Source organism: Mus pahari, chromosome 13, assembly GCF_900095145.1.
Source record: "Mus pahari chromosome 13, PAHARI_EIJ_v1.1, whole genome shotgun sequence".
Taxonomy (NCBI): Eukaryota; Metazoa; Chordata; class Mammalia; order Rodentia; family Muridae; genus Mus; species Mus pahari.
Window position 1 is genome coordinate 50,174,776 of NC_034602.1, and position 14,226 is coordinate 50,189,001.

Sequence of the window (14,226 nt, forward strand, 5' to 3'; positions counted from 1 at the left end):
CCAGCTTCATATGTATCAGAGGACTGCCTTACATGGCATCTATGGGAGTGGAGGTGCTTTGTCCTGTGGGGGCTCAATGCCCAAGCATAGAGGGAAGCTGGAGGTGTGAGGCAGGAGTGGGTGGGTGGGACAGGAAGCACCCTCATAGAGGCAAAGCGAATGAGGAATGGGTTGGGTAGCTTGTTAATGGGAAGGGGTACTTTTGAAATATAAATAAATAAAATAACCAATAAAAATTTCTCAAAAATAAACAAGGTTTATTTTTAAATTATGTAAGATAACTAGTTTATCCTTGAGATGGATATCTAGAAAAGCATTTTCATTCAATTTTAAACATTGTTAGAAATTTCACTTATAAAAATACGAAAAAAATCAGTATTTTCTTGTTCTCCATATTTTAGAACATCAGCATTTGGCTCATTAATGTACAATATTTAATATAGTATACATTATAATTATGTTCTCAGACAGTAACTTATATATTGGAGGTAGAATAAAACATTCACAGATGCTATTATGATAATTAAGTTATAACAAATAGTAAGTTCCTATTTGAAGTCTTTTAAGAGTATATAGATGGAATATGTTAAATTGAAAGAAAATACACAGCTTTGTCTCAAGGAATAAAAAAAGATTAAGAAGAACAAGACTCTTTTTTTTCTCTTCTTAGTAACAAAGCATAGAGGCACAGAGGATGAAATAATACTCATCTTACACTGCGAAATAATTCTTACCTAAAAAATAAAAGAAACTCATAGAAGAAAGGAAACCTAAATACAGTGACTACACAGTCCTATGTTGAAAATAATGCGTTTCATTATAAGGCAATTTCATTAAAAGCTGCATGGCTTAACATGCAGCTTTATGTAGCTCTGTGGAGTTATGTGATACCTCATTCTAAGAATGAACAGACTGAGCCATTTCTGAAAGAAGTAAGTTCACATTAAATAGCATGGCAATATGTATGTACTTGTACACATACAAGCACACACACAGACATACACACACAAATGTGTATACATCACCCCCCCCACACACACACATACACGCACACCATTAAGTTAAATGTAAGAGACATTAGTTTGTCATCGTTCCAGTACCAAATGCTTTATGTAAGCAATAGGGAAGGGTTATCATTCAATCAAGTCTTAGACCATATGCGAGCTATGAACACTTTATCTCTCAAGTGAAAATTCCCTTAAACATAGCTACAAATAATTCCCATGTACTTGGTTTATTACAGAAAGGAGCAAAAGGGTTTAATTTTGTCTCATAATGTCCAATATAAATATATTATTTGTTCCAGGTTCATTGTATGACACTGTTTTATAATCTTCAGCATATCACCATGAAACTTGTCCCCAGCCAGGCCTTTATCCTTTGAGTAAATATTGAATTTGATAATTATATACAATTGTGTTGTATTTATGTCCAAACATAGTTTACCTACTGAAAGTTCCAAGGTTCTCTGTTTTGTGTAAGAAAGGTGAAATATTCCAATCCTGTTTTCAGTACAAAATCCACATTTTACCCTGACATGTGATGGAGAATCTGAAAACAAAACAAAGAAGAAGAATATAAAATATCCTCTAAAGATTAATTGTTCAGAAGTACTTATTTTGAAATCACAGTGCCATGAAAGTAAGCAAAATATAACCTCACTGGAGGTCAGAATATGTTTTGTTTTAATATTCTATCCCAAGTGCTTATAGATGTACTAGGTTCAATACAAATAATTAAAAATGCACCAAATGATAATTACATGATGAAATATTATTCTGAGCTTAGATGGGAACAGAGTCTACATAGACTGAAAATTCTTTGATATTAAAATTTACCAAAAGTATTGTAGGTAGGAATGGAATCTACACAGATTGTGTGAAAATTCCTTGATATCAAAAGTATTACAAGTAGGAATGAATTCTATTCAGAATCTCTGAAAATGCCTTGATATTAACAATTATCAAAGGTTTTACCCCTCCTGCAAAGATAGCATCTTGATAGGAAATTGTTTAGTAGAATTGATATGAAACTCAGAAATAATATGTTCTCAATGGAATCATAAAGACTCAAAACTCAACTAAATTTTTAAAAATTCACATTACTATGATACAAATAAAAATATCATATTCGTCTTTCACATCCTTTATTAACCCAGGTGTTTAAGTGGAGAGAGAATCCAGACGCAAGTGTGACCGTGGGAAAGCAATCACTGTAAAGGAGCGGGAAACTCTGAACTGTATTGGTGTGGATCATAGAACTCTCAGAAAAGGAATTAGAGAGGAAGTTAGAGGTCATTTACTCTAATCTTATATCTGAGGAAATGATTCGTTCTTCAATTTTAATACACACAATTGCAATATATTTTCATTTATCTGGAGTCTGAGTTACTGGAAAGCTCAGTGCACTAATTTATCTTTCCACTTGACTTTTATGAGGAAAAAAGAAATTACAAATAATAGGAAGGATGGTTAATACATTTGAAGATGACTCGAGGGTACTCCCAGAAACTGAAGTAGTTTTCAGTCATCAGAAAAAGATACAATTATTTTCAGTATCATTTTAGTGCTAATTTCAGGCTTTCTAAGCAGGCAGAAAACCTCCCGCTTATGTGGATGCTCACTGTTGTGGGATTTGCGACAGGTTGTTAGTGTTAGGTACACAGAGAAAAACTCAGAACTATTGCTAGAGGCCACAGAAGTGAGCAGGAGGCAGGAGAAGCTGGCAAGCAGAAGCATTACGCCCCACAAGCACTGAGGCCTAAAAGAAGTCAGGAAAACCTATTTTTGAGATGGATTAGGTTTTTTAAAATCCAATCACAAATTTGGGAAAAGGCAGATTTGGAAAATCTTAAAGACTCGTCTGAAATTTCTGACTCTGGAGCGCATTATGACATGTGTCAGTTTCCTGAGTCGGCCCCCCTTCCTCGGAGATGCAGAAGTATACAGCTGCACTAGGAAGTATTTCCTTTCAAAGCTTCTGCAAAGCACATCGTGGTCACCAAGGCAACCTTAACAGCGTATCTGTTTCTTGAAATCGACCTTATCTAATAGAGTGTACATAGTAAAATCTGCCATTTAAGATGCCAATGATAAGAAAAAGACTCTTTGAAAATTAATGCCAGCATTCTTAGGATGTGAAATTACAGCTGCTGGTGGCCTAAATTCCCTCCTATGACATGTGCCAATGTCATTTCTTCAGAAGTTGCTTAGGAAAGATTCTGTTTTTCAAGATATGGCAGTCTTCACCTGTGACCCCAGACCTCTGGCAACTGAAGCAAATTTTTTAGAAAAAATGACGGAATTGGAAAACAGCCTAGGCTGCAGAAAGAGAGCCAGACTACCTTAAGGAGCGATTCAAATCAAAGTACACCAGGCAGCTATTATATATATATATATATATATATATATATATATATATATATATATATATAAAACTTAAAAGGTTTAGACCCAGTAACACCTCTGTTTCTCACATATCCTTTCTTGTTCCATAATCTCCCTCATAATCCCTAATCTGTCAGTTTGTTGCACTACTTCTCCATACCCATCTTCACCCTTTTCTCTTGCTCACCCTGTTCCCTTTCCATCTCTTTATGTTCCCAATTTTATAAATTGTTTAATATGGTGCACAGGTATATAAACTATACCAGTGTGCTAAATGTTAGCTACCTAGGCTCCCCGCATGCCGCGATAATTATTCAGCACATGTAGTTAATCTATTCTTAAACAGCAGTCATTAATACTTGCTCAGAACAGGTAAAGCTATTAAGAGGGTCTCAGAACAGAATGGCCTTTAACACATCTAAGCAATAAAAGAGTTTGTAGTCAAACTTTTGAAGTTTCAAATCCCAAATGCTCATTTTGGGAAAGAAGAGCCATTTGGGGGGTTTCTCCTCCTCTCACAAGACCACCTAGTACTCGTCATAGTTCACTATTAACTGAACGGATGCTATAATGCACTTAACTTATGAATTGGAAAACAAGCGTAGCATGTTCTCCAAACTTGAGTTACTTAAATTTCACTTATGAAACAAAGTATTCTTTAAATATTAATCAATATTTGTAGAACTTTATATGTGCATACTGTATTTACATCACTCCCCATGTCCTCTCACGCCATCAACTCCTTCCACATTCTCCCAAGTTCTCAACACTCATAGTCTATTACTTTTCTATTCTTTGCTTATTATGTCACATACACACATTCACATTAATAAATAAAAATAACAGTTTTAGTGCAGTTCACATTTATAACTATTTAACTTCATATACCTTGGGAGTGGATAATCTATAGGTGGATTTATCTCTGGAGAAGACTGATTTTTCTCATCAACCTGCCTTTGTTTTTTATCTAGACCTGGGGCCTTGTTAGACTTTCCCCATCTTATTGACGTCAGTGAGTGTTATTTTTCAGGTCTTGTTTAGGTCTTATTTAACCTATTGCTGAGCATGAGTACAGATTCCCTGTCATATATAGAAGAAATCAGCACACAACAAATATCTTCTGGTTCATACACCCACCCCACCCTACGCCATGCTATCATGTTCCCCAAGCCTTAGTTATAGGAGTTGTGTTGTAGGTGTATCAGTTGAGGTTGGACATCTATGTTCGGTTGGGAATCTCTGCATTTTGCTCAGTTATGGCTTTCTCTAATGATCCCTGTCTGTTACAAAGGACAAGTCTTTTAATGAAGAGTGAGAGATACATTTAATTTGTGGGTACAAAGATAGGTCTTAGAATTCAGTTAGAAATCACACTGGTTTGGGGAGGCAGCAATTATAAGTTCTCCACTAGAGACTTCAACTTCAGCATCCACAGGGGATAAGCAAACCAGCAGTTCCTGGCATGAATTCTTTTCTACTGGGTAGGTCTTAAGTCCATTAGATGGTTATTGATATCCCTATACTGTAAGTGTCATTATCATACCTTTAGAGGTATATTGCTATGATGGTCATTATGTTCACAGGCTTTACAGATGGGTAGGCCTGTTTATGGCCTTTTGCTTCTTGGCAGCTGCCATAGCTGCTTTCAGCTCTATGATGGTTACTTCTCAGAGAGAAGGCTTCATGGGCATTTGCAGCTAGGTTCGTTCTAGTGTTGTTTCTGAAGTGTATAACGCCTTCAGCAATAAGGGTCTTTCCTCAGTTCCTGGGAGGCAACCAAGAACTATAGCAATGGTCTATATTGATTTGGGTGTCTCTTAGACCACTCTATCACAAACCTGAAAGAGCATTACCCTGACTGCACTCTGTTTTTGTTTGGTCTTTGTTAGCTAATATGTGGTTTTGGAAAGAGGATTTCATAGTCTATGGTATAAGTTCATACACACATATATATGTATATACACATGTATGCATATACATACATATATATATATATATACACATGTATGCATGTATAGTTTTAGTTTTTATATATACACATATAAATACATACATATAAATACATGTGTATATATGTGTTTGTGTGTGGATTTATGTACACACAATATACTCTTAGGTATACATATTCTTTCATTATTTTTTTATTCATTTATTCACTTTGCATTATATCCCCTTCCTTCCTCTCCTTCCAGCCCCACTGTAACAACTCCCTCCCCCATTACTACCTTCTCTTCTTCTCAGAGAAGGGGAAGCTCCACAATTGAATCAACATGCCCTAATACATCAACACACAGCAGGACAAAGCACATTCTCTTCCACTGAGGCCAGACGAAGCAGCTTAGCTAGGAGAAGGACAAGCAATAGTGTCAGAGACAGCCCCTGCTCTAATTGTTAGGGGATTCACATGAAGAGAAAGCTTTCTGTGACAAGTGAGTAGCAGGCTAGGTCTAGCCCGTGCTTGCTCTTTGGTTGGTGGTTTAATCTCTGTGAGCCCCCCTGGGCCTAGGTTAGTGACTTTCTTTTTTTTTTTTTTTTTTGGTTTTTCGACACAGGGTTTCTCTGTGTAGCCCTGGCTGTCCTGGAACTCACTCTGTAGACCAGGCTGGCCTCGAACTCAGAAATCCACCTGCCTCTGCCTCCCGAGTGCTGGGATTAAAGGCGTGCGCCACCACGCCCGGCTGGTTAGTGACTTTCTATGTCATCTTGTAGTGTCCTTGACCCCTCTGGTTCCCTCAGTTCTCCATCCCTCACCTGTTCCACAAGATTCCCTGAGCTCCATGTAATGTTTGACTGTGGGTGAATTCCACAGCTGGTGGATAAAACCTCTAAGGTTTCTAGACAGTTGTGCTTGGCTCTTTTCTGTAAGCATAGCATAGTAACATTATAGAGTTAGGGTTTGTCTCTCTCCCATGGGATGTGTCTCAAATTGGGGCAGTCATTGATTGATCATTCTTTCCATCTTTGCTCCATCTTTATGCTTGCACATCTTGTAGGCATGACTAATTTAGGATAGAAGGTGTTTTGAGTAGGTTGATGTCCCCCTTCCTCCACTGGGATGAGCCAGAAATCAGGGATGGGGGAGGATCCTGGGGGTGACCCAAGCTGAGACCCCTAGCAGAAAACAATATGAGCACTGAAGTGGCCATCTCCTGTGGCCAGGCAGGGTTCCATATATACACATTTTAAGTGAACATAAAATAATATGAATCCCTCATGGCATTTTCAACATCCGTAGTGTTACTTCATCCCTCTTCCCAGGCTCTCCACTTACCCCCATTTTCCATTCACAGAGCTGTTGTTTTATAAAGTACTTTTTAAAAGTCATTGCCAAGCACATATGTTCAAAAGTCATGTAGGCTTTGATTGCAAACAAATTTCTGATATTATATATTACACTGACCTTTGTTAGTTTTCCTTGACTAGAATTTGCTCATCTGTAAAGTAGGGGAAAAATATTACATGACCATGTAGAATACAAATAACTGTATTTTTATGTATAAATCACATTTTAAAAGCACCTTAATTAAACCTCCTTGTTTTCTACTTATAACCCTGTAATATCCACCTGTCATAGTTAGCCTACTGTGATTTACTTAAACTTTTTTTCCTGAAGGTTGTCTGAAACATTGTTTACATTCCACTCATGTTCAAATTTCTCAGTTTTAAAATATTGATGATTCTCTAAACTATCAAAATTAATTGTCATAAATAATTTACAATATATAAAATTGTTCATTAATTAACAATCTGTCCCTTATATATATCTAAGTTTGTTATTTTTTTTTTTTTTACCATTTTTATGAAGTCTATCAGAGTAGTTTCTCTTAGGATGATACACAGCACGTTATTTGCCCTTCCAAAACATTGGTGTACCTTGACATGAGATGTTATTATATATGTTATTGCCTCTTAGATTTTGGAAGACATATAATCTAGAAACAGCAAGGCATAAAAAGTACAATCCTATTTCATCACTCTTTAAGGTTTCCAGGTATTTATTTTAGCATTTGGATTTCTACTTATAATAAAATCATATTGGAATATTCAAAACATAAGGAACAATTTGTACTCTCAAAATGTTCAAAACAGAGGGTCTACCTGAGCTGACTTCAAAATGTATTTATTTTAGCAAGTGTCTGTGGAAGAATATGCCTTTGAAGGATGCATTTTGTTCTTGGCTCATCAAATGAAAGTCTCTTGAATACCAATTAAGCTATGATATTATAGTGCCTATTTATCTATTAAACTTGTAAATACCAAGATTATGTTATTTATTCTACAGTTATATTTACTTGTAGACTCCAAATAGATCTAAATATACGTGTATGGTTGCATGGACGTGTGTGTTGAATGTATGTTTGTGCACATGTATATGAAGAGTTAGAGACCTAGCATCCTCAGTTACGTTCTGTCTTAGTTCCTCCAGCCAGGCTCTCTCAATGTACCTGGAACTTGTTGTTTTGTCTGGTAGGTTATTCCCTGGCAATCATGAGTGATTTTTGTTTCTGCCTTCCTCCTTGATAAAACTAGGGTTACAAAGAATGTATAGTTATACAAGGTTTGCTGAGTCATCTGCCCAGTCCTTAAGAGATATTTTTAAGGTAACATTTGAGTTAAGCTTAATGATAAGTAATATTTTCAAGAGATGACATGGAGGTTTTATTCAATATGTAATAGAAATGTTGTAGCTGAGGTGATGGTATGAGGGATGGCATTCCTTTAAGATTCTGGCAGGGCGAAAGGGGGTTTAGAAACAATAGCAAGTCTATTTGAGTGTGGGAAATAGTCTAATACAGGAGAAATGGAAATTAAATATAGAGGATATGGAAGAAGAAGTTCTACTGTAATGAGAACACTTGCAAACGTTGCAAAGGATGAAGCTCTAAAAGTTTAGCTTACCTGACAAGGTGTGACAGCCTAATCCCTGTGAGGACTTTGAAGAGGTCACCAAAGCTGTCTGAAGCCAGAGAACTGTGACTCCTGAGTCCTAGAATCAATTCCCGCTGGGTTTCAGGGCCGCCCTGGGAGTTTCTGCTTAAACAGCCTGCAAGAAATCTTTTTTAACATATGGGGCTGTAAAGTGACAGTACATGTTGTCAGGTCCCCCATTATAACTGTCTCCCAAGTGAAGGAAAGTGTGCGGCTTCTTTTTAGCCTTGTCATTGTCAAGATCTGTCCAGAAGCTTCCAGAGAAAATAGTTAACTTGAGTAAGTTCGTCCTTAAGAAGGTGAAGCAGAAGATGGAGTTTCTGTCTTAATGTGTGGCAGAGAAACGAAAAAGTGAAGTTTCAGTTTGTTTTTAAACAAGGCTGTCTCATGCAGTGAGAAAGGAAGCATCAAATACATTTATATGACAACTCGTATGTGCTTAGCTAGAAAGTAAGGTGACAGTTTCAAGAGAGAAACTATCTCAAGAGTTAGTCAGAATTGTGTCCTTGGCCTTCAGAAGAACTCCCAAGCTACATGGGACTGCTTCTTTCTTGCCCATTTTCTGAGGTTTTACTTGCTTATTCTATTATAGCTATATACCTTACTCAGTACATTTAAACCCTCTTCTGGGAACTCTCTAGAACCCTCTCAGAATTTCACCCATAACTGTTTTACAATTTCCTAAGGTGCCTTGAGTCTTCTACCAGAAAATTATTATTATATTCAGAAGATCAATCTGAGAATATTTTACCAAACTATAACTGACCTAATGTTAAATTAGACTTCAATGTCTTCTTCTCTCTGCATGATATACTAGATTAATGTATTATATAAAGTTTGTAAATATAAACATTTTTTTTCCTTTAAAAGTCATTAAAAGGATTTTAGTAAAGATTGAAATGATCAGTGTGTTAATTGGTTCCAGATAATGTTTATCAAATATTTAGGAAGAGAAAATAAAAGACCATATGGCAAAAATTCCAATTCAAAAAGTTAATTCTTGGGGGAAAGAGATTTGCTAACAACTTTTAAAAATATAAATGGGAAAAGAGGGAAGATTAGCTTAAATAAAAGTTAATGCAACATTAGGTTTGCAAATTTAATGGAATAGTTAGAATTTGAAGTTTCCATTAAAAAGACAAATACAAATCATATTCTTTCATTGTGTGTGATTGTTTGCATGCATTTTAAATTTATAGAATTATTGCTAATAATAATGTTTTTCATTGTAAAAGTATGATTCACAAGGTAGTATCTTTTATTTTTATACTTGTGTATCTGTCTAATCACAGGAAAGAAAAAATATGAACACAGGCGTAATTCTAAGCAATTATTCTAATTTTCTTATGTTTCAACTTGTTATTTAATTTTTGGGGTAATTGAATGCAGTTACTGATGCACATAACCTATATCTGAGTCCTTATGCTTTATTTATTTATTTATTTATTTATTTATTTATTTATCTATTACTTTTTAACTAAAGGATAGAAGGATGACCGTAGAGACAGACTGACTGAGTGACAGGTATAGTTGATAGTTTTCCCCTTTCTCCTTGTTTACTCTCTTACTGCTTATTATGTAATGTACTTTATTATATTTTTGGTTGTGAGCCTAGCCTTTAATGGCTGAGCCATCTCTCTAGCCTGTAATGTACTTTCTTCATACAATTTAATGAAAACATATCAAAATTTTACAACTGTTTCTTTCTAACAATAGTGAAAATAAATGACCACAGAAAACTAACATTTAATATTTCTCTTGCAGTTCATAGTTTTATGCAAACAATGCCAATTATGTTGAAAAATTACAGGGGTTTACCAAGTTGACTACATTAAATTCTGAAAACTACACCACCACCCAAAGTTCACAGGGGAAAGAGTAATCAGATTTTTATCAGCCACTAACTACCTAATCCAACTGGGCAGTTTTATTGTTAACAAATATTCATAAGATACATGTAGGCTTAAATTATTCAAAACCTAATTAAATATGTATTCTTAAATGCTTCCGCCTCCCTTCTGGCCCACCAGAGGCTATCAAAGGAAATCAAAGATTAATAGGCTGTGGAGGAAATTGACATGTTTAGAAATAGTTCTTTGGGGGTGATTCCACCCTTCCTCATCAGGATACCAGCAGTTCAGTCTACTAGCAAACCACCAAACATGAATCCAGCAGCTGCAGTTCAGTCCACTTGGTAGACACTACATGAGAATCATCAGCAGCAATTCAATCCAGAATAAACCACGAGGCTGCACTGGCAGGTGAGGCTAGCTAAACCAAGACTAGGAAGGCAGAGCAATGGGAACCAATGCTAGAGCCTCCTCCAACTGTCTGTGGATTCATCTTTATATTCTTTCTAAACATCATTCATTCTTTTGCATGTCTACTTTAGCAAAAACATCCTTTCACCTGTCTGCCCCAGCAAAACATCATTAGGACCTAATTGAATCTCCAAAGAAACCAGAAAATTCCATTTGAGATCCCAGGGGAGCCAGGAATACAATCCACATTTCTTTTGTGGCAAACAGGTTATTCCAGTTTCTTAGGGAAGCTTGACTTAATTCTTTTGAAAAGTCCAATCTATTCAAATTGTGAGCAATTTGTCCCGAATAATTCATTGATTTCATTGATATTATAATATGTAAAGTAGGGATAATTGTCATGTCTGTTATTGTTAGTCAACAATTAAGAATTAGAAAGGGCATAGGAAACAGGATATGCAAAGAAGATATAATTTTGAAATATGACTTTTATTGTAAAACCTGTAAATTTTAACATGAAAATGTAATTCTATATTTTTGAACTGTGGAAATTCACACAGTTGTCTCATTCCTTCTATGTTTCTTTAACACTAAGACCCAAAATGAGTTCTTGGTAAAGGAAGGAATTTGATTTAGCTGACAATTCTTGAAGGTTACAGATACACTGATTCCTTTTGTTCATGTTTTGTGAGAGGTCTGTGGCAAGAACAGGTACAGAAGGACCAAGAATTTGGCAGAAAGCAGGAGACCAGAAAAAGTACATTCTGCCTCTATTTGATAACAGCCCACCCAAGGGAGAACACACTATGAATGAATCCCATCCAGGACCAAGCTCACTATTAAGTTCATCACTGATGACTAGGTCCATTACCACACAGTGTAACCAAAATAAAGACTAAAACTAAACTTCTGTGCAGAGGAACTTTTGAAAGACCCATTCAAGGTTATACTTAAAACACAGGGGGCATTGTAAGAACATAAAATACCTGAGTGATGCTAGCATCAACAATGAGATAAAGTGAAAATGTGAGAAGAAGCTAAGGAGGAAATATATGACTTTCTTATATAAATCCTTGATTGTCTTACTATTATTCTATAGCGTAAAAAGAGCTTATCAGACAAACATTATGGGATGAGAAATTTTAAGTTTTGAAAAAATGTCGTGTTCTTTAAATTACACAAAGTGTACTCTGTCTTTCAGGTAAAAATTTAATATTGAAGGCTATTTGTATTTTATTTATGATTGTCTTATGTAATATATATGTATATATATTACATAATGCATATATCACATTTAAGAAAATGTGACTTAATTTAATGGAGGCAGCATAAATCTTTAGTGTTATATCCTTTCCATTGATGACAATTACTTGTTTTAGTTATTGTGAATGTTTATTTATATTGTACTAAAAAAAAATGATCCAAGAATGGTTGTGATCTTTCTTCTCTATTTAAAGATTTGTGCTTTCAAAAATTGAATAGAGGAATTTAGGAAATCTGGCTATTGTTTTCGATCTTTACATTTGCAGAGTAATTTTAGATTTCATGTGAGTCTGTAAACATGACCCATTTGCAGAGTATTGTACATATCAATAAGATGTTTTACATTCTTACTTCTTCTTTAAATGATGGAAATGAGCAAGGCTTGTAAGCCTCCATCAGGGAAACTGTCAAACGCTTTGTGAACCATGTCAGGACCTCTGCCTTATGGAAGCCAAGGCCATATTAGAAAACTGAAAAGACAATAAACAAAACTTCCCAATTGAACCATATAGCTGAAAAGGAATGTGATGTTTTCAAGTTGAAACACTTACCTAACACGACTAACATTTTTTGGAAAATTATTTAAACATTATAAGCCTCATTTCTACCCTTTCAATATTAAGTTAGTTCAATTTTTATTAAATATTCCAAGTTTATGAAACATGACAACTACTTACAAATAAACTATTTATTTAAAAGTTTTGTAGATAGTTGTGATAGCTCAGTAAATTCAGCTGCTGTAAGTTTACCTAAGTTTGACCCATGGGACCCATATATAATTTTTCCTCTACTTCCACATGATTACTATGGCACACACACACACACACACACACACACACACACATAGACATTCACACACACACAGACATTCACACACACACACACACACACACACACACACACACATATACACACACACAAACTCTTAACATTTTCAACTACAAGTACCCTCTGAGTTTTTTCTTCTCTCTGAGCAATTTCTGACCAGTTTATTCTACTGGTTGTGTCCTCTAGGAAGAGGTTTCTGGTGTAGAGGCAGTGAGAACAGCATCTCACTGACTGTGATATTCTGGTATTACACACTGACACAACAGACTCACCTAATGCCTGACACAAATGTTGGGAGTTGTTGACTCAGACCAGAGTACTCAATGGAGTGGTGTGTTCAATGCACCATTCAGAACAGTTTAATAAGGGTTTACAAGTTGCATCCTTGATTTTATGTCACTGACAATCTTAGTTCCTTGAATCCTTACTGAAATCCAGGCACAGCAGAAGTGGAGTTTCAAATGACCTTGGATGATTTACAAACCTAAAAATGAAGGTGAATTCTGTTGCTCAAATAAATTATTTATCATTGTTGTTTTTCAGGGAACTCTGGAAAGAAAATTTTAAATCTAAGGAAGAATATATAACATAACTTTAACGATACTTCAGAAAGAAATATCCTCCAAATTTATAAACAATACAGAGTAGTTAATAGCAATGCTTCCTGTGGTAAATAAATATTAATTATATGCATGCTAATGGATAGTGTATATAATTTCTACTAGACCTATTATGAAAGTAAATAATGGAAGACATTTAATTATACTAACTTCACCATTTAAGTTTCTCATGACATATACCTATGATTAGGATTTGGAAATGGAGACAGGAAGACCAGATTTCACAGGTACAAAGTGTGAAAACCATGAGTGTGATCATGGTTTGGGTTACCTGAGGCCCTTATCCAAAAGCAAAGCCAAAGAATTTTAAAATGTTTTTGTTGGTTAAAAAATGTAAAGAATGTTCAGCTATATGACTTAGAAGAAAAAAAATAAAGGGGGGAGGGAGGCATCACTGATAAGCCTGAGGATCGAAATTTGATAACTGGAACACACAGACCAGAACTAAAGAACAGACTTCTGCAAGTTATCTGGCATCCCTGTGTGCTCTATGGGAGTGTGTGCACATGTGTATAAGCACTGTTTTAGTCACATTTCAATGGCTGTACTAAGATATCATGACCAATGCAACTTAGAGAATCAAACTCTATTGGGGCATACCAGTTTCAGTGGGTGAGGCCATGACCATCATGGCAGGGGTTAAGGAAGAAGGTAAGCAGGCATAATGCTAGTATATAAGACCTCATATCGTTATCAGCAAGCAGATATCTGTGGGAGAAATGGATAACTGAAAATGGCATGGGATTTTGAAACCTCAAAATCTGCCCCCAGTGACATATCTCTTACAACAGGGACATGCATCCCAATCCTACCCAAATAAGTCTACCAACAGAAGAAGAAATGGTCAAATGTATGAGCATATGGAGGGGGGGGTCAATCCCATTCAAACCAGCAGAACAATACAGATAAGAAATGTAATTTTTGAATGGAAATAAAACA

The 14,226-nt window shown here is 35.6% G+C and overlaps 1 long non-coding RNA gene across 1 annotated transcript; it reads right to left on the reverse strand.

Moving 5' to 3' along the window:
• Positions 1-1,221: 1,221 nt before the first annotated feature.
• On the reverse strand, positions 1,222-10,750 carry LOC110330241. Its single transcript, XR_002380950.1, has 3 exons — positions 10,703-10,750; positions 6,787-6,820; positions 1,222-1,551 (listed from the first exon to the last, which is right to left on the reverse strand). It is a non-coding gene; the product is annotated as an uncharacterized LOC110330241 (long non-coding RNA).
• Positions 10,751-14,226: the final 3,476 nt, after the last annotated feature.